We start from the raw sequence: 20,154 nt of genomic DNA, 5'->3' as shown, positions 1-20,154 counted from the left end.
TTATCTTTTTTCTTTTTAATCGCCAACGCATGTCAACGGGAATTACCAGCGCTATCAACGGCAGAGGTTCGAATCCTGGCAGAGGAAAATGCGCTTATCACAGGAAACTGTCCTTGGTAGTATGTATATGTGCAGGTATATCTATCTATCTATCTATCTATCTATCTCTCTCTCTCTCTCTCTCTCACACACACACACACACACACACACACACACACACACACACACACATTTATATATATATATATATATATATATATATATATATATATATATATATATATATATATATATATATATATATATATATATATCCAATCTAGTACGAATGAACTTGCAAATTTAAAATAAACTACAAAACTACTTGTTCTTCAAACGTCCCAGTTTTCACCCACCTTCTCACGTGGAATCTATGAAATAATACATTCCCACACGTATACGTAGGTAAATATAAGGTCTTGCCATTTATGTACGCGTGAATTTTTTAAACCGTAGAATATTAAGCAATAAATATCTCATAATACCCAACTGACTATACCCTGGGAATAACTGACGTCCAAGGAGGATCATAACTGATAAGTGAATCTTGCCCGGCCAGGATGCGACCCAAACCTCATGTTCGAACAGGTTCGAATCCTGGCTCGGACAGATTGCACTTATCAGTTACAACTCACTTTGGGAGTAGGTATTCCTAAGTACAGCGCAATTAATATTGAAATTATTCTGTAATAATAATTATGTATATACATATATAAGATATATATATAATATATATATATATATAGATGCTAAAAAATCACAGTAGATGCACGTGACTTCGTATTCGCTTTTATATATATATATATATATATATATATATATATATATATATAGAGTCATATCACATTAACGTGATTCATAATACATACATCGAGCTACAAATGTCCTTTAAGATCTAATTCGCTCTACCTCGGAAATAATATATTTTCATATACGTTAACCGAAGGAGAATATTAATTTCTTATCGACTAAAGAATTCCCCTTCGGTTAACATATACGAAAATATATTAATTCTGAGGTGGAGCGAATTAGATATTAAAGGACATTTGTAGCTCGATGTATATATATATATATATATACATATATATATATATATATATATATATATATATATATATATATATATAGATATATACACACACATATATATATATATACATAATAATATTATATATATATATATATATACAATATATATATATATATATAGATATATATATATACGTATATGTGTATGTATTAATAGCATTTAATATAAAATTCGTCGTACTTAGGAATACCTTACAGTGAACCTGTCCGGGCCAGGATTCGAGCCCCTCCAAATCCTGCATGTTTATTTACATACATTCATAGACAGAGATAACAAAAATGTGCGTATGGCAATAATATGTAAAGAGACCAAATGGAAAAGCATAAAGGTTAATTGTAAATGACAAAGACTTAATCGTAACAATTGAGTACCTTCGCGAATTCTGTAGTAAAGAGCATCTCAACTTCAGCACATGACCCTTTATCCGTTAGGTGACCTCGAGGGCAACGTACAATACAAAATCCCAACCCCAAACATCGGACACTGTAATCACCTCAAAATTTCAAACGTTTTCTTCGGCGAGGCTCAAACTTTGGCATATGACGAGCTGTCTTTCGATGAGCGACTTTATTTACATAGATCATCCACAGTAGTACTTTAGGAACAGTAGTAGTATTAGTAATAGTGAGTAAACCATGATTTCACCCAAGGTCTTACTCAAAATTTCAGCAACTTCTACAGGATACTGTACTGAATAAAAGACTTCATCTGTCATTAGGGCTGTAAGGCACCCAGTTGAAAGGTATAACATGAAAATACGAAATTAAAGCAATAAGAAATATTGGTCCATACACTTAAAAACGTAAACTTTACGAGCAGAGATTTTACTTGCAGTTGATGGTGAAGTATATGCATGCATTATAAAGCAAACTATGCAATAGTATATAGAATAAATATACAAATGTAGTTTTGCTCTCTAACATGGATATCTAGATGTACCTGATAACGTCAGCACTAAGGGGGGTATTTTCCAATGTACCCCAAAACAGAGCTCTGTATCTGGACCCAGTGAGGGAACCCAGAGCGGACCCAAGTCAAAGAACGTCCACCCACCCCCAGCCCCCCTTCAGGAGTCCCTCTTTTACTGAACTCGAGGCACGTCCCCGTGGTAATAGTACCATAAAGTAGATTTTTAAAAATCTGAACTTTGCAATTTCCTCCCAATATGGTGTCGTACGTTGTTAGAAAACAGTCACTGGGTTAATGGTTTTACTTGGGTTCGCGTAAAATGAAATTACTACAAAACAGGAACAAGTGCTACGACTAATGTTGTTGTTGTTGCTTCTACAAATAATAATTAGATGAAAGACAAAAAACTAATACTTAACATTTTAAGACATACGTTGATGTACGAAAATACTATAAAATTTAAATCTAAATATTATAAAAGAATAAGAAAGAAAATCAGATAATAAAATGACGTATTAAACAGAAAAAAATGATGACTGTCGAAAGTTTTCAGTCAATTTAATGAACATTAAAATAAATATATCACTCATCATTCATTACTAAATCAAGTAATGAAATGTTTATCCCCTACATCATTCATAATGACTTACAGTAGACAAAATTGCAGAATAACAAAAACATAGAAGTAATAAAGTAGAATATTAGCCTCAATATACACAGATTTAATATATATATATATATATATATATATAATATATATATATTATATGTATATATATATAAAATGTATGTATGTATATATATACATATACATATAACACAATGTTATGTATAACAATATGATATAGTGCAATGTAAGATCAAACTAACTTCGTCACACAAACAAAAATCACGCAAGCCAAAATGAACAACTAGAAAACACTAGCATTACAATTAGCAGCAAAAATAACAGCTTGCATTTTCTGTTTTTGGGAAAATGTAACACATACGAATCGAAGAGACTTGCACGGGAGCTCGGCTGGAACCAATTTTCCACCAGTTAAAATAAATGGAAGGTCCAATAGAGCTCCTATCAACAACCACTACTTCCTCCCCTATATAACTGTTTTGGCACGAGGATGGAACTATGCCATTTCTCGCCAATCCCGACCCTTTTTTCGCAAATCCTCGATATTCTCATTTCTGAACAACAAACAAACCCGTGCATACGTACGAACGTACTCTTCAAAAACACGAGTTCAACTCAACATTAAGAGACTCTACACATTAAAACCAGGCGAATCAACACTTTCCATTATGAATAAATAAGCACTCTACACGAATATACACAGATTTTCGTGTAAATTAGTAAAGCATGTGCATGAACCACGAAAGCATTACATAAAAATGTGTAAAACACCTACCGGCATTTGTATGAACTCTACGCAAATTAAGTTTCTTACGGATTTTTGGCCACTGCATACTGGCAAATCATGCTGTACAGAACAGCAAATGTATAAACTCCCATACAGAAATAAAACTAAAAAAATCCTTTTCCTATCTTTGTTGCACAAGAACAAAATTCTCCACGCATACAATCAAACCCCACGAACGAACAGGCTCTCGTCAATCTTACGAACAAAGCTCTCTCAACACGAAAATATTCAGCATACATATATAAATGAACCCTCATAACCCTATAACTTACATCAACAGCATTAATTTCGAGATCCACAACAATTTAAAGATTAATTCAAGTAATTAATAAAATACAGTCATATGTAGTGGGCGAATGAACGATCAGAAATTTGAAAAAATATGTGAGGTAAGTGTGACACCATATATGTAATTATTAAGATGATAATCTTAACAGAAATGAAACAAAGGCAATCTGCAATGGACCACCTTCATATTCATTAAAACCTGGCTTAAGGAGGGCTAATTAGCGAAGAGACATATATATTATTACAATTATTACTATTCATTGTTATTACTGTCTTTCTTACATAGATCATAATACAATGAATAATAGAGGTTAGACGTTATTAACAATAATCCTGAATTCTCTCTAGTTTTCTTTTATCTGTCTACTACTTAGACCTGAAATAATTAAGGACTTAAAGTTGCCGTACCGACGGAATTCAAATGAAGACGGAGAGTGAAACAAGGAGAAAGCAATCTAAAATATCAGTTAAAAGTCTTTAAAATATCCTGGTGCTAGTGACTAAATAGTAATGTTATTATTGCAATTAATAATCCAGGCATCAAAGAAGACCTAAAACCATCGTTAAAACCGAAAACATTTACGGGCGTGCAACAGTTCGTGCTGTACGAAGGAGCAGCATCGCAGTAGCTGACTGACTACCCGCGTTTCCCGATCACTCTATACTCCCACGGGGGAGGGGAATGGGGGTTAAGGTCTAATCAGATACCGATATTCAGAGGATATACCGTTCCGGTTGAGCTAACCAATAGGGGAGGTTCTAAACACACACACACACACACACAACGCACGTCCACTCTCTCTTATAAATAAATCCATTGGTTTCCTCCTCTCAGTGCCTTATCAATCTTTGTCTTTTCATGCACGTACTACTTCCTAGCTGCCAAATAATCAATCTATTATTTATATATATATAAAAATAGATATCTAAATACGATGGTTTCCGTTCATACATTCTTTACGATATTAAACCCAGAGGAAATGAAAAGGAAAGTGAATGAAAACAATCCATGTTGATGAGAAAATACAAAAAGGTTTAAATTTCTCAAGATCAAACTATTATTTTTTTCTATTTCTGAATTTTTTCTTTCAATATCATGAATGAAATGCGGAACAAACAAAAGAGAAATGATAATCATGGATAGTGAGGAGCAACGGCAGGAGCTAGCGAACAGGACTGGGATAACGAAGGGGAGCATCAAAAACCGGCGAGTTATCGAAAGTTTGCAATTAAAGCAAGTCGACAGTGAGTATAAGTACGAATAATGTGAAAGGATGGAGGACAGTCTTTTGAGATGGTCCGGCTATATGGAAAGAATGGAAGACAATAGATTTGTGAAGAGTGCACCATTCGGAGGCGATGACGGGGTCAGAAAGTGCTGGATAGATGGGGTAGACGAGGCGCTGGAAAGGAAAGGACTCAATGTCCAGGCAGAATAAGAGATTACAGGATAGAGCGAGCGATGAAGTGTGTGTAGGGTGGTTTCGTGTAGTGTAAGTGCACGATTCAGCTACTGTTATGGAAGTTTTCTGCACAGATAGTTCATCCACGATTTAACAATTCCATTAACCACAGCCTTGCCTTTTTTGCCAGCTCCTGACTGGGAAAACGGATTAATATCTATAACTACCTGTAAAAATGAATGAGCCCCTACAGCAGCCTACTCATCAAGCCTTAAACGAGCATGCGCAGGCGCGAATACACATATATGTTGTGGTAGGAAAAGGGGGAAGGAGGAGGGGGGGAGGGGGGGCGCCGACAGGAAATGGCTTGGATAAAAGTTTCATGTAATCTTCTCGCTTAAATATTAAAAACTCCTAAGTCAAGAACGGCTATAGAAGAATCCCTGTACAAAGTGCTTCAGTAAATGGAGCCTTGAAGCGAACCCAAACAGATCATACAATATTTTTAACCGGATCTTATAAAATTTCCCTCTGAATCGGCCCTTTGATGTCAAACCGGAGGGACGTCAGCTTTTGGCAGGAATGTATGCATTGCTCTTACATTCAGCCGGGTGACGTTGGCTCGAGATACCCAGGTCCAGGAACTATCGCGTGTCCGTATATACACACACACACGCGCGCGCGCGCGCTTTGAAACAAGCGTATATGGATGTATGTGTATATATATATATATATATACACACACACACACACACACACACACACACACACATATATATGTGTGTGTGTATATATAAATATATTATATATATATATATATACATATACATACATACATACATACATATATATATATATATACATATATATATATATATATGTATATATATATATATATATATATATATATATATATATATATATATATATAATATATTAGCACCCATATTCTTTTGTTTAAACAATCTTGCAAAAGACAGAATGTGTATAGCATTCCCATATCATGAGAGAGAGAGAGAGAGAGAGAGAGAGAGAGAGAGAGAGAGAGAGAGAGAGAGAGAGAGAGGTGTGGCACAGTTGTGATCAGAAATAAAACCCGCGAGCAAATTCCTAGACACATTATCAAATCAACATAAAACCAAAGAAATAAAAAACGGAAAACGCAAAAATAGTCTCTTCCAAGAAAATCAGGACCTTTATCAGGCGAAGAGAGGAAAGTTTTGAGATGCTTTCTATTGAGTTGAAAGATGAAAAAAAAAAAAAAAGTCCTCACAGAAGACAAAAAGGATGAAACGGTTCACACTTGCCAGAAATTCCAAGCCTTTCAACTATCCTCAGCTTTGGAACTTCCACGAAAGCGTTAAGTTCGGTGATGGTCGGAAAATTTTGTTGTGGTATAAGTGAGTGTTAGCGGATATGCTTGTGAATATGTACACCAGGGGTGCCAAACTCAAATCCTTCCAGGGCCAATTATGCACTTGGTTATGATCTCGAGGGCCATCCAAGATTTGGTAATTACCTTTTCGGACGGATTCCTTATGACTCAATTATTAAGATTTGCAATAAAAGAGGCTTATTGCCAGCAATTATAACATGAGATAAATTAATAAATTATCGTCATATGAATGAAAGGTGAATCTCACTATCTCGTGTTTTAACAGTTTAGTAACTTTAGTTAAATTTTCCTCAGTTCTAACAGTTATAGTAGCTCGAGTTGAAAAATCTCTTGGCACCTCGTGGGCCACTTAAGACCATCCCGCGGGCCATGAGTTTGACACCCCTGAATTGTACACACATCCATCCACAAGCGCTTGTTAAAATATATTTTCTCTAGCTAAGAAATCAAATCAAACAAGCACGGTTACCTCGTAACAGGTAAATATGAAAAAGGCGCAGCATTAATTAATTTCAAAGAATACCTATCGAAAGTAAGATAATGACCTTAATAGAGAGAGAGAGAGAGAGAGAGAGAGAGAGAGAGAGAGAGAGAGAGAGAGAGAGGAGAGGCCCGCTTAAACCAACGTTCAGAAAATAACTGAGTGTACTAAAATACAAAAGAAATTACTTAAACATTGGAACGTGACGTGCATACATTCGAAAAAGACTGAGGAAAAGGTTATTGTAAATTTAATCTTTCTAGTAGGCAAATTTAATAAGTACATGTACAACAAATCTTTTTAAATAAATAGCCATGTAAGTACAAGATATATATATGGATGCAAATTTATATACATAGGCAAAATTTGAAGATCTGAATTTAATGAATGCCTTTAAATCCTACTTGCAGTTTCAGAGGTCACACCGGATTACACCGGATTAGATTCATTTTAAATGTTACGAAGAAAAAAAGTGGAATATTCTACGCTGCTTGACAGCACAGACAGGCACAGGGAAAAACATGTCTGCGTCCAAATTCGTTAACACATTTCCATGCTAATATCCCAGAGGCCGAATGTGACTATGTTTCTGACGATGTCCGTTGTCAATGTTGAAGGAATATGTACATTTACAAGTTTTGCTTTACCGAGTACACTTTTCTCTCTTGTATATCAAAGTAAAGTAGACTAGATAATGATGAACAACTCACGAAAGACGTACGAATTTTGTAGAAATGCCTCCCTAGACGTGGCACGTAAGAAATGTACCATTTAATACATACTGAACACGAATTAATGTGAAATACAGACGCATATACTATCCATCGAAAACAAATATCGTACAGACAAAAATATTCAAGAATGGGTTTTAGAATAAGGAAAAGTCATATAAACAGGATATCGCATTTCACTTCATGGTATGGAATAGTAAAAGGCACGGGATTGTCCAATGTATGTTCTCCATAAATAGCATTAGAATCTACAGAACCACTGCTATTGCATGGCTTTTGTTTCCAAACTTTATTTCTGCCTGAGTACCGCGAGGGACTCTTTTTAAACAAACAGACAACGCATACTATGAACTCTCTCTCTCTCTCTCTCTCTCTCTCTCTCTCTCTCTCTCTCTCACACACACACATACATATATATGTATACACACTCACTCACACACACACACACACACACACACATATATATATAATAGAGACCTTACCTTAACCTTACAGACCTTTACAGTTCGTTCGGGTTGCCCCAGGTCCCTCAGTGTGAGGCGCCTCTAATGTCTACCAGAGAGTTGCTAGTACATCTTCCGGTATATTTTGCATCTTCCAATCTTGGATGGTCTGGGATGCAGTTTAGATATTTGTCGAGCTTATTCTTAAACACATCTACGCTCACTCCTGATATATTCCTCAGATGAGCTGGCACGCATTGATAGACGCTGCATTATCGATGCTGGTGGCGTAGTGGATTAATGTCCTGTGTGCTTTCCTTATTTTTCCTGGTATAGTTTTTGGGCACTATTAATCTACCTCTGCTTGCTCTTTCTGATATTTTTAGTTCCATGATATTTTCTGTTATTCCTTCTATCTGTTTCCATGCCTGAATTATCATGTAGCGTTCTCTTCTCCTTTCTAGACTATATAATTTAAGGATTGTAGTCTTTCCCAGTAGTCTAGGTCCTTAACTTCTTCTATTCTAGCTGTAAAGGACCTTTGTACACTCTCTATTTGTGCAATATCCTTTTGATAGTGTGGGTACCATATCATATTGCAATATTCAAGTGGACTACGAACATATGTTTATAAAGCATAATCATGTGTTCAGCTTTTCTTGTTTTGAGTGCCGTAACAACATTCCCATTTTTGCTTTACATTTTGCCAACAGAATTGCTATTTGATCATTGCATAACATGTTCCATTCATCATCACACCAAGGTCTTTAACTGCTTGTTCCTTATTTGTGATTGTCTCATTATTAGGTCCCCTATATGCATATAGCTTTCCTTCTCTGTCTCCATAATTTATTGATTCAAATTTATCAGAGTTAAATACCATCCTATTTACCTCTGCCCAATCATATACTTTTGTTAAGGTCTCTTTGTAGAGCGTTCCTATCTTCATCACAAGTAATTTCTCTACTTATTCTTGTGTCATCAGCGAACGAAACTACTCACTACCGAATCCTTAACATTACTGTCTATGTCTTCAATCATAATAACAAACAATATTGCAGCTAGAACCGTACCTTGTGGCACACCGGATATTACCTTGGTTTCATCCGATTTCTCATCGTTTGCAATAACTATCTGTTTTCTGTTGTGTAAAAATTCTTTAACCATCTTCCTACTTATCTACGATATTGTGTTTTCTAATTTTCTTTGCTAATATATTATGGTCTACTTTGTCAAAAGCTTTTGCAAAGTCTAGATAAACCACATCTGTTTCATTTCCGCTTTTCATATTTTTGAATATGTTCTCACGGTGGACTAACAGTTGGGTTTGTGTACTTTTTCCGGGTACGAAACCGTGTTGTCCTATATTAAACAAATTATTTTTTATTAAATGTTTCATAATATTTTTCTTCATTACCCTTTCATACACTTTCATAATATGTGATGTTAGACTCACAGGCCTATAATTACTTGCCTCTAGTCTTGATCCACTTTTGAAAGTAGGGGTGATATATGCTAATTTGTGCTCATCATAAATCTTGCCTGTATCTACACTTTGTCTTAATAATATTGCAAGTGGCTTTGCGATAGAATGAACTACTTTCTTTAACAAAATAGCAGGGACTCATCCGGCCCTGCAGCAGCTCCATTTTTAATTTCATTAATTGCCTGCACAATATCAGCTTCATTAATTTCTATGTCAGCTAAATATCACTATTTTCTTCCCTTACTTCTTTATATCATTATCTTCATTATCTATTCTAGGGGTGAATTCTCTCTTATATCGTTCTGCCAGTATGTTGCAAATTTCCTTTTTTTCATTCGTTAATCTCCCTTCAATTCTCAGAGGGCCTATTTCTATTCTTCTTTTATTCATCTTCTTCGCATATGAGTATAATAGTTTGGGGTTTTGCTTGATATTTAATAGGGTTTTTTCTTCCAAGTCCCGTTTTCATTTTCTTTTGATTGTATAATCTTTTGTTCTGCATTTCTATCTTACTTTTTAGTTCTATAACTTTCCATGCATTTTTTTCTTTTGCAAGACCTTTTTTCCACTTTCTGATTTTCTGGAACAAGATCCTTCTGTCTCTTGGTATGCATGAATGATGTTTACTTTTCTTCTTCGGTATATATTTTTCCACTATTTTCTCCAATATTTTATATAATATCTCCGTATTTACCCTTATGTCATCACTTACGAAAATGTTATCCCAATCTTTGTTTAATTCTTCATTAATTTCTGACCATTTTATATTTTTGACTGTAGAAGTTGTATTTTCCATATCCTTCCCACTTTTTTTCATTTCTTGCTTATCTCTATTTTCACTTGCTTTGGAATGAACTGTTTTAATTCTATGACATTATGGTCTGAAATACTCGCATTATAAACTATTATTTCTTTAACATAATTCATCTCGTTCACAAATACTAGGTCTAAAGTATTTTCCTTTCTTGTTGGCAGGTGATTTATTTGTTGAATGTTGTATTCTAGTAGCATATCTGATAGCTTTTCCAAATTGCCTCTTATCTTCTGCACTACTATTACTCTCTTTTTTATATGTATAAGTACAACCACAATCTCCTATTCGTTCTTTCCATTCTACGAAAGGAAAGTTGAAGTCACCAGATAGGAGAATAGTCCAGTCCTTGTGATTTCTACATATATCATCCAATTTTTCAATTATTAAGTCAAACTCTTTAGTATTAGGAGGTCTATATATTACTATGTCATCAATTTTTCAGATTCAAATTCTACCCGCATTAGTTCACATTCTGAGTTACTATATTTCTCATATATTTTTCCTTCCTGTTTTTTGTCTTTCCCATATATTGCGGTTCACCCTTGATTCCTATTTTTTCTATCTGATCTATAAGTTTGGAACCCTTTTATTTGATCAGCATTCCAGTCTCTTGGGAATACCAGGTTTCACTTTATATTCATTATATCTATTTCTTTTCATTTTTGGGGGGTTAGTTCTTCTAAGTACTCTATTTTTCTTTTTGAGTTACTCGTAACTAAACCCTGCGCATTATCACTATGATGGTTTGCGTGTTTTCTCCTTCATTAATAATGGTAGTAATAAGGATTTTCCCATGTCTCTTTCCTGTTCTGGTATGTTGTTCTTTTTTTCATTTCCAGAAATTCTGACATTAAAAATCCAACTTTTCCATAATATTTGATCTTCCTTCATCATAATTATTCAGTTTTGTCTGAATCTGAATTTTAAATTTTTCTCCGTTTCTGCAATATCCTCTTGCATAATAAATACAGTTATTATCTCTTGAGTAGAATTTCGGAGCTGATGCTTTGAAATTTTTTGCTGACACCTCTGCATATCTCATTGGTGGTTTGCTTTCTCTTTTACCTGATATTCTTGATTTCTCTCTTTATTTGTTTCTTTCTTATTTTGGATTTTATTACTTGGTTGGTTATTTATTTGATTATGATTCATGGCTACAGGGTGCATATATTTGCATTTTTTGTCGAACTTACATCCTTTTCCTTCTTTAGGTTTTTACATATTTTTGGATGCAGATCTCTGCAATCATCCCCATATCCATCTAAGTATGCACATTTACCATATATTTCATAGTTTTGACATATCTTAGGATGTTTGTAGTAACATCTTTCTCCAAATCTGCAATTCCCTCTTTTCAAAAGGTTGCAGATTTGTCTTTCTTGTCTATTTTTTCCTCTTTCCCGTCATTGTGTAGATCTGGGTAGAGCCTCTTCGGGATTTGCTTTTCTGTTGTCATATCGTAATTTATTTCTTCGTAGGTATGCTGCTTTATTGCCTCATATGTAGTATCAATGAGTATCTCTGCATCCATACTTTTATCTTGTTCTTTGTTTTCCTTATTTTTTTCTGTCATTTCATTTTTGTTTACTTCTCTTCCGTTTTCCTCTTCTTCTTTTTCTTCTTCTTCTTCCTCTTCCTCTTCTTCTTCATCCTCAACTATTTGTACATTCAATCTTGATTTAATAACATTGTCCTATCCATGTTATAGACATGTTGAACAAAAAATTCTTGTATCTTTTCTCAAATCTTGTATTACCTCAGCACACTGTGGATGGGTCGGAATGTTGCATGCGCACATTTTCTGATTAGGTTTTGTGGATTGACTATGCTATACCAAACCTTACCACACATTTGCATGCTTTTGGCATTCTTTTCCTAATGCATCATTAGGATATTCACAAGATTCACCTTATTCATTTCTTTGTCGGAATATGTTGGTTTATGTATATTTTCTTATGAGAGAGACAAAGAGAGAGGAAGACCGAGTGTGAGTGTGTGTATGTGTGCGTGTATAACAGAAGAGGAGAGCGAATGACGCAAGATGGAAAGGTTTACTAACAAGAGGATGTTGAAGAATGGGAAGACACGGGGAGCTGATGGGATTACAAGCGAGATGCTGTGCACGGGGGTAAGAGAGTGGCTCAGTGGCTGACCAGGTTTCGTAGGGTGTGCATGGAAGAGAAAAATGTTCCTAAGGAATGGGTTAGAGAAATCATTGTTACTATAAAAATGTGAGAGTGATAAAAGAGGAATGAAAGAATAAGGTGACATGTGACTTAGTAAAGCAAGGAGGTGCATGGTACGATTTCGTTCCCAAAAGGAAGTCAGATGACAGGGACTGATCAGGGAAGACAGAGTGGATTCAGATAAGGAATAGTATACGACTCAAATGCTAGTCAGGAATTAGTTAGGTAGAAAGTTACAAAATGAAAGGAGAAAGCTACCCAGGAAAAACTAATGACAGCTTGGATAAAGAAGCATTATGGATATGTGGTACAACAGGTAAAGTTGTGAGAGCAAGGAAAGCTTTTCTAATGGAAGAGAAGCTTGTCAAAATGTGTAGATAGGAGAGTGAGTGACCTGATGTAAAAGTGGGCCTGAGAAAGGAAATATTAAGTCTCCGTGACTGACAACTGCCGGGTGGCGTGATGCGATAGGTCACAGAAAGGATGGTAGATGTGGGCACATAGTTGTGAGATAAGATAACTATAGTACTGCACTCTCTGGATACATGAAGTTCATCCGAAACTAGGGAAAAGATTTGAGAGTGTTTGCAAAAGGAGAAGACTCAGAACAATAATGAGCACAAATAAAAGTTAGGAGGGTAAACAGAAACCCAGGAGATGAAGCGGTGATTCTTAATCTACATGGCAGAGGAACAGAAGCAGCATATGTATGTGGCCATTTGGCTAATCTACATGGCAGAGGAACAGACGCAGCATATGTATGTGGCCATTTGGCTAATCTACATGGCAGGGGAACAGACGCAGCATATGTATGTGGCCATTTGGCTAATCTATATGGCAGAGGAACAGACGCAGCATATGTATGTGGCCATTTGGCTAATCTATATGGCAGAGGAACAGACGCAGCATATGTATGTGGCCATTTGGCTAATCTATATGGCAGAGGAACAGACGCAGCATATGTATGTGGCCATTTGGCTAATCTACATGGCAGAGGAACAGACGCAGCATATGTATGTGGCCATTTGGCTAATCTACATGGCAGAGGAACAGACGCAGCACATGTATGTGACCATTTGGGAATAAATATAACAGGTAATGGTAAATGGAGAAAAAAGGTATCACAGAGTAGGTAAAACGATATATAAAATTGAGCTTTATAAAAAAAAAAAAAAAAAACGCGAGTCTCTTTGAGAGCCAAGGAGGAAATGCATGAAGTTTGCTAAGCAAACTCTCCTTTATGGAAGTAAGTGTGGAGGAACGTGAGTAAAAAAAAAAAAAAGTTGAAGCCGCTTAAGATTAGGATTTTGCTAGTACTACATGTGACACGATGAACAGTAACACTATATTTCTAACTGTCCATGGCAATATATACAAACCTTTGTGTCTAGATAACATTAATACATCACTTTTAATTTCATTTTTCTAATTTTGGGCTCTAAAACATGCTTGATTAATTACCATGTTTCAAAGAGTAACATGAACTACAAAAGCACCTAGTATAAAATGGATTACCAACGTGAAGATGTTATACACAAAAAATAATAAGGATATCCTGTATTCTACACAATACTATGTAAATATGGCTACTATATATGTGTGTGTATATATATATATATATATATATATATATATATATATATATAAAGGAAGTTGTTTTTCTTTTACTGGCCTACACAACACAAAAAACAACTTAAAAAAAATAGCAACTAAAACGGCACGGACGTAAGAGTGAGAGAGAGAGAGAGAGAGAGATTTCAGGCACATGACTTAATTTATTTGCAAAACAAATCTGACGACACAACACTACGGATCCCAGACACAGAGAGGAAATCCGAAGTAGCAAGCGCGCATACATACACATACACACACATATACATCATCCGAATGATTCAATCCAATAGGCTGATAACAACGGGATAAACCCAACGTCACGTCGGATTTATTTGAAGAAATAATTCCATCAGTAATAGCATTTGTAGGCGCTAACGATCAGCAGGGGTTGTAAGGCAATAATACGAATGGCTCCTAACTGCTCGATCACTGGGGATGCCGTCCAATACGATAATCCCGTAACGATGTTCGACGCTGGGTTTTTGTTTTATGCCACGAATAAAGATTAAACAATATGTGATGAATAGAAACGAATACACGTATAGCTGGCACAGAAAAATAAAACTAATAGTTTGACAAGCAATTCAGCAATATCCAAGGTTTTCTACCATTCCGGTGGACAAAATGATACTATATTGGAAATGCTAAGATGAAAATAAATAAGAAAGAGTTCAACTGGTTAATGAATAAGGCCTGACAAGCTGTTACCGAGTTCAGTAAATAAACTGCACTAATAAAGGAAAACGCGTTTAATACCTTCATCTTCTGCAGAAGAGAGAGAGAGAGAGAGAGAGAGAGGAGAGAGAGAGAGAGAGAGAGAGAGAGAGGCAAATAGATTTACGCATTTAAGCGTGGTGTTCCTGAAGGTGATGTAGGTGGGGGAGAGAGCACTGGGCGTGGCGGCAGCGGCGGTGATGGTGATACTGTTTGCAATAGTGATAGCTACAACTTCATTAAGGCAAGGCGCGAGCTATATAATGATGCTTATTTCGATGATACTGATGCTACACAACCCTAACCAGGGTATTCTTTTTTATGACGGTCATAAAAACATAAAAGATATTCACTACTAGGGGGGGGAAATCCCAAAAGCCACAAACCTGAACGGTTATTACGTTAAGCTGTTTATCGAAACCTTAAGGCAGGTGTTGGGCCAACCAATCTGGTGTTGTTCGCTACAATGAGCACTTTGCTACATTCTTCCACAAATATTGACTTTCCTTTCAACAAATAACCCTGTTTCTAGCCTTCCCATTCGCTTCTCAGTCCCTGTTCTTCCGAGAATCATCTCTCGATTGACGCCAATAACCTCGATTCTTCAAACAAAACTTTTCTTCGCATATCTCGGCCTTTTTACGTTTGTCCATAATCTCAAATTACCTTCGGAGCTTAAGTAGTACACATGTGCCAAGTATCTATAAACAAATTATAGCCACAGAAAAAAAACTAACTTCTATCAAAATTAAAACCTAGTGACACATGAGCAAACACAAATATAGTATATACACAGTACATAAGATATATGGATAAAATATCAAGTGGTGAAAGAATGGACAAAAGACGATTGTTTGAGGCCATGTCCTTGGTTTGAGGCAAGACACAAGAAAAGAAATTCATTACGGGCTGCTCGGTGAGCAAGAGCCCGTGCTGACACAAGGTCAGCTTAATCAAAAACAACAAGAGAAGATCGTGTACAGCTAAAAAAGCAGATTTACTAAGTAGCCTAAATAAAATTACATAGGCAACATGAAGGGAAGTAATAATATTACAAGGGTAGACCAGAGTCGTACGTAGGCTACTTACAAAGTTGTAATAGAGGAAAATACACGTGGAGAGGACAGTTCATGAGCAAATGGATCTTAGAACTCAAGATGCAAAGGAATCAATGTTCTCTGACGAGATTGCATTTTTCTGTCAAAGGAATGAGTATTCTGAAGAAGCTTTGATAGTGGAGGATAAAAGATCGGTAAACCTATATGAAGCAAGTGAAATGGGATCATTTATTTTTCAAATGTTGATAGAAATCAGTGATTTGTGGGTAAGGAGAGCAATTATGAAGTTCAAGAATGAAACTGCACCAGGTAACCATCTGTCCACCCGCCTGTGGTGTTTGCGTACGGTAACACTGCGTCCCGGGCTTTAGATAGGTTCGCTATGTGTAAGTTTTAGGTAAATAAAAGGATATCTGGGTGCACATTTGCAACTGAAAAGTGTTTTAATAATGTACTGTATGCGAATTACACCGATAATATTCGAAATAGGATATTGTTATTATTGTTGAATGTAAGCTGAATGTAACTATCTAAAGCCCGGGACGCAGTGTTACCATACGCAAACACCACAAGCGGGTGGACAGATGGAACAAAAACCGAGTATAGGACTCCAAACAATAACTTTCGTCCTCTAAGTATAGAAATGATCGGGGTTTAAGATTTATCATTGCAGAACATTATTGTGACAATGTTTTGACTAAAAAAGTAGGACGTATAAGAGAGGAAGAATCACAGGGAGAGGGGCAGTATAAGGTTAGACATAGAAAAGGCTAAGTGGATCGGGTGTTTGTTATGCCCAGTTGTTTAAGAAGTCTGATATCGAAGGAAAATGTTGTGGAAGGTATATATGGAACCAGAGAATTATTAAGAAAATAATTGACATACACGCAAACTGACAGTGTTGGAGATTTATGGTGTAGGCTACGAAGACTGAAGATTCTGTTGGAATATGTAAGCAAAAGGGCGACTGGCCCGCAGCAAAAACGGGTCCAGGATAAGGGTGTTAGTTGAGAAGAGGGTACGTTGAGTCTTACTGGATGTCATTTCTTTCATATGGATGGAATACTGAGAGATGAGTGAAAACGGACTAGAAATGCAACTATAAAATTATAGGATATGAAAAGGATTCGGTAATACAGTTTAGAGAGGATCACGTTTGCCGGGGATAGTAAAAGAGGACATGTGTAGAACAGGAAATGAGTGAAAAGGTTTGCATGAGCGAGATAAAAATGTAAGTTGGTAAGAGTAAGGAACGAATGTCATCATGGTTGGTGAAAGATTGGAATGTTTATCATTTAGTAGAGTGGAAGTCATCATGGATGGCATAAGAATGGTGGTACGTGATTCCACTTAAAGCTGCTTCATGAAAATGAAGAGTGTATGTTGAATGTGAATTAGAGGAAAGAGGTAGAGATGGCTACTGCTTGAACAGTATGCTGAGTAGGTGAACTGGACAAATGAGAAATGAGGTGACGAGGTTAGCAGTGAAGTATTTAACTGTCTGAGAAGCGCGGAAAATTCAGCTGCTTTTGTGAAGTTGGAAGAAGGGGATCGAAAGTGACGGCAGGATAGGGTTTAGCAAGTGTAGCGCTATAGAAGTGTGAGAGCACATTCAAGAGAGAAGTGGGTGACTGTGTTTGAGTGGGGGGGGGGGGGGAGGCAGGGATTTCAAGGGCTGCTGACGAGCCTTCTGCGAAGACACAAGGAATGGTTAAAGTTGTCAAATATACAATGAGTAAACACAGTAATGAGAATAATGTTGTGTATCTATAGCAAGCCATTGTAAGGGGGAAGGCTGACTGACTTTACTACACACACACGCACACATACACAACAATGAATACTACAATGAACAAAATAAATGAAACAAATACACACATCCAATGAAGGCTCCTCATCCAATTACGATTAACAATCCCAGATCCATCAATACTCATTACACTAAGAGACAAGTTGCATCGATGACAGTTCCGGGTTGTTATCAAGAATATATCATCAATATCAGTAAAGTTTCTGGGGCAGCCTATCTGTCAAGAATTTGGGTCATGAAATTCGTGTAATGAAATCTAGCACTCTTGATCTGGAGATAAGAATGTGCATATGACGTCAAATTATTTTGCGCGAAAAAAACAAAAACAAAAAACAATCAAGGCCTACAGTTGCAAATTCCAAACTCAACAAAACGGAAAATGGAAACATATGTCCTAAAATAAGCAGTAAGATACAATAAGACAACATTAAAAGATAATTTAGGTACCGAAAAATAAAATAAACGGCACGAACTTTAAAACAAATTTCTTACAAGTGTCAAAACCGAGAACAAAATTATGTGAGGTTTTATTAGGAATAATGTGGATATGAAATGAAATCACGAGTGAATACAAACTTCACTTTTTATCATATAGAAATAAATAAAAAAAAAAAATGGACATTGGAATTAATGCTTACAATAACTAATGAAAAAGAGAAGCCAAAGTAAAGACTAAAAAAAATTTAAAAAATAAACATTAAGTAAAACATAAAAATGAATTAAAAGCTGAACAAGAAACGGAAATAGTAGAAAGCCACACAACAGAAGACAAACTTGACCCCAGCGAAAAGCAAAGTCCTTAAAAAGAGAGAAAGGGGGAACACGAATCCAGCCGTATAATTACTGGGCGAGGCAGAATCAACATGACGATCCTTGGGGTAATTATGTGCATCATATCTATTTCTTTTCAGTCGGCTGATATAAGGACCATTAGGAGAAATCCCTCGGGATAACATAATTAGACGGGAAAATCCCCCGGAGCGGTTATGCTAACGACTCCCCAAGGCATTTAAATCCTCATTTCGGATGCTTTACACGGACAAGTTTAATGCGGGGACGAAATCTGCCGTCAAAAGTGCAAACACGCGAAATACTTCGGATTCGTTCATTATTCACCGTCCTAAAAGCCTCCTGCATTTATAAACTTCAACATGAATTTATTTAAACTAACTTGTACCTTTCTGAAAAAAAAAAAGTTGTCGCGACTTTTTTATTCGTTTATGAACCCAAGGGAGGTCAGTAATGAAATAGAGGTATACTGATGTGATGAGTTTGCTTTTCACCTCTCTTGATGCGCGCTCGCACGCACAGACACACACACACACTGCCTGTACATTATGCATATATCAATTATTTCACCGGCGGAAACATAAACGAAAGTAAAAACCACCGGTGAAAACGGTAAATAATTGATTGACAACATGCACTTTTAAATCTCCTGCTGTCCTTTGGTCCCTCTCACAGCCACTTCATCAGCCTTAACTCCTTTTATATTTCCCTTCGGCGGAACCCGTTCCCTCTCGACACAGATCTCATCCTCACCAGATTTTTCCTACCTTTATTTTCTCTCTCACTCTCTTTTTGTAGGGACAGGAGGGAGTGAGGAGGACGCATCGATTTGAAGGAACTCCGGAGACAGAGAGGAGCATCATTACATAACATAAAAAGTCTCATTAGACTAATTAACGACACGAAAACGCAGGTGACACCTAACTGGAACGGATGGGGGTCGTGTGTGTGTGAGTGTGTGTGTGTGCGTGTATGTGTGTGTGTGTGTGTGTGTGTATTTACTAAAGGGAAAGGGGCTAATATTGTATCCATTAAAGAGTAACTCTCCTTATCAGCGCCGAGAACTTTTACGCACAAACCGAAACACAAAGCAGAAACAATACGCATTCATTACTCAATCAGGGCATATTCATATGCATAACAAAGGAGGTTAACTGTCGGGTCAGCCCTCACTTCATCATATAACCAAAGGTGTTGATGCCACCATACAGAGCTACTCAATAGGCGGTGCGATCTCCTAAGCATATAAACTACCAGCTGCATTAAAGCAAAAGGAAACTATCACCTTTCCAAGCAATTCAAAATGTTCATTCTTCACTGCGAATAGACCCATGCATTGTTTTGAACAATCCCAACTCATCAACAAGTCTCAAATCAAAATCGTCTTGCTCAAAATAACTGGATCCTGGTTTTTCCAAATGCATACCGAAGAGAAAAGGTCTTCAAGCCAGCTTAAAAGAAATGAATGAGGACGTAAAATTCCAAAAC

At 36.3% G+C, this 20,154-nt stretch overlaps 1 protein-coding gene across 1 annotated transcript in view; it reads right to left on the bottom strand.

The window, feature by feature from the left end:
- Positions 1-20,154, bottom strand: part of LOC135219790 (tyrosine-protein phosphatase Lar-like) — a 1,028,451-nt gene that overhangs the window by 332,034 nt on the left and 676,263 nt on the right.

This window comes from Macrobrachium nipponense, chromosome 1 (genome assembly GCF_015104395.2).
Source record: "Macrobrachium nipponense isolate FS-2020 chromosome 1, ASM1510439v2, whole genome shotgun sequence".
Taxonomy (NCBI): Eukaryota; Metazoa; Arthropoda; class Malacostraca; order Decapoda; family Palaemonidae; genus Macrobrachium; species Macrobrachium nipponense.
This window is presented reverse-complemented; position numbering and strand designations above follow the sequence as displayed.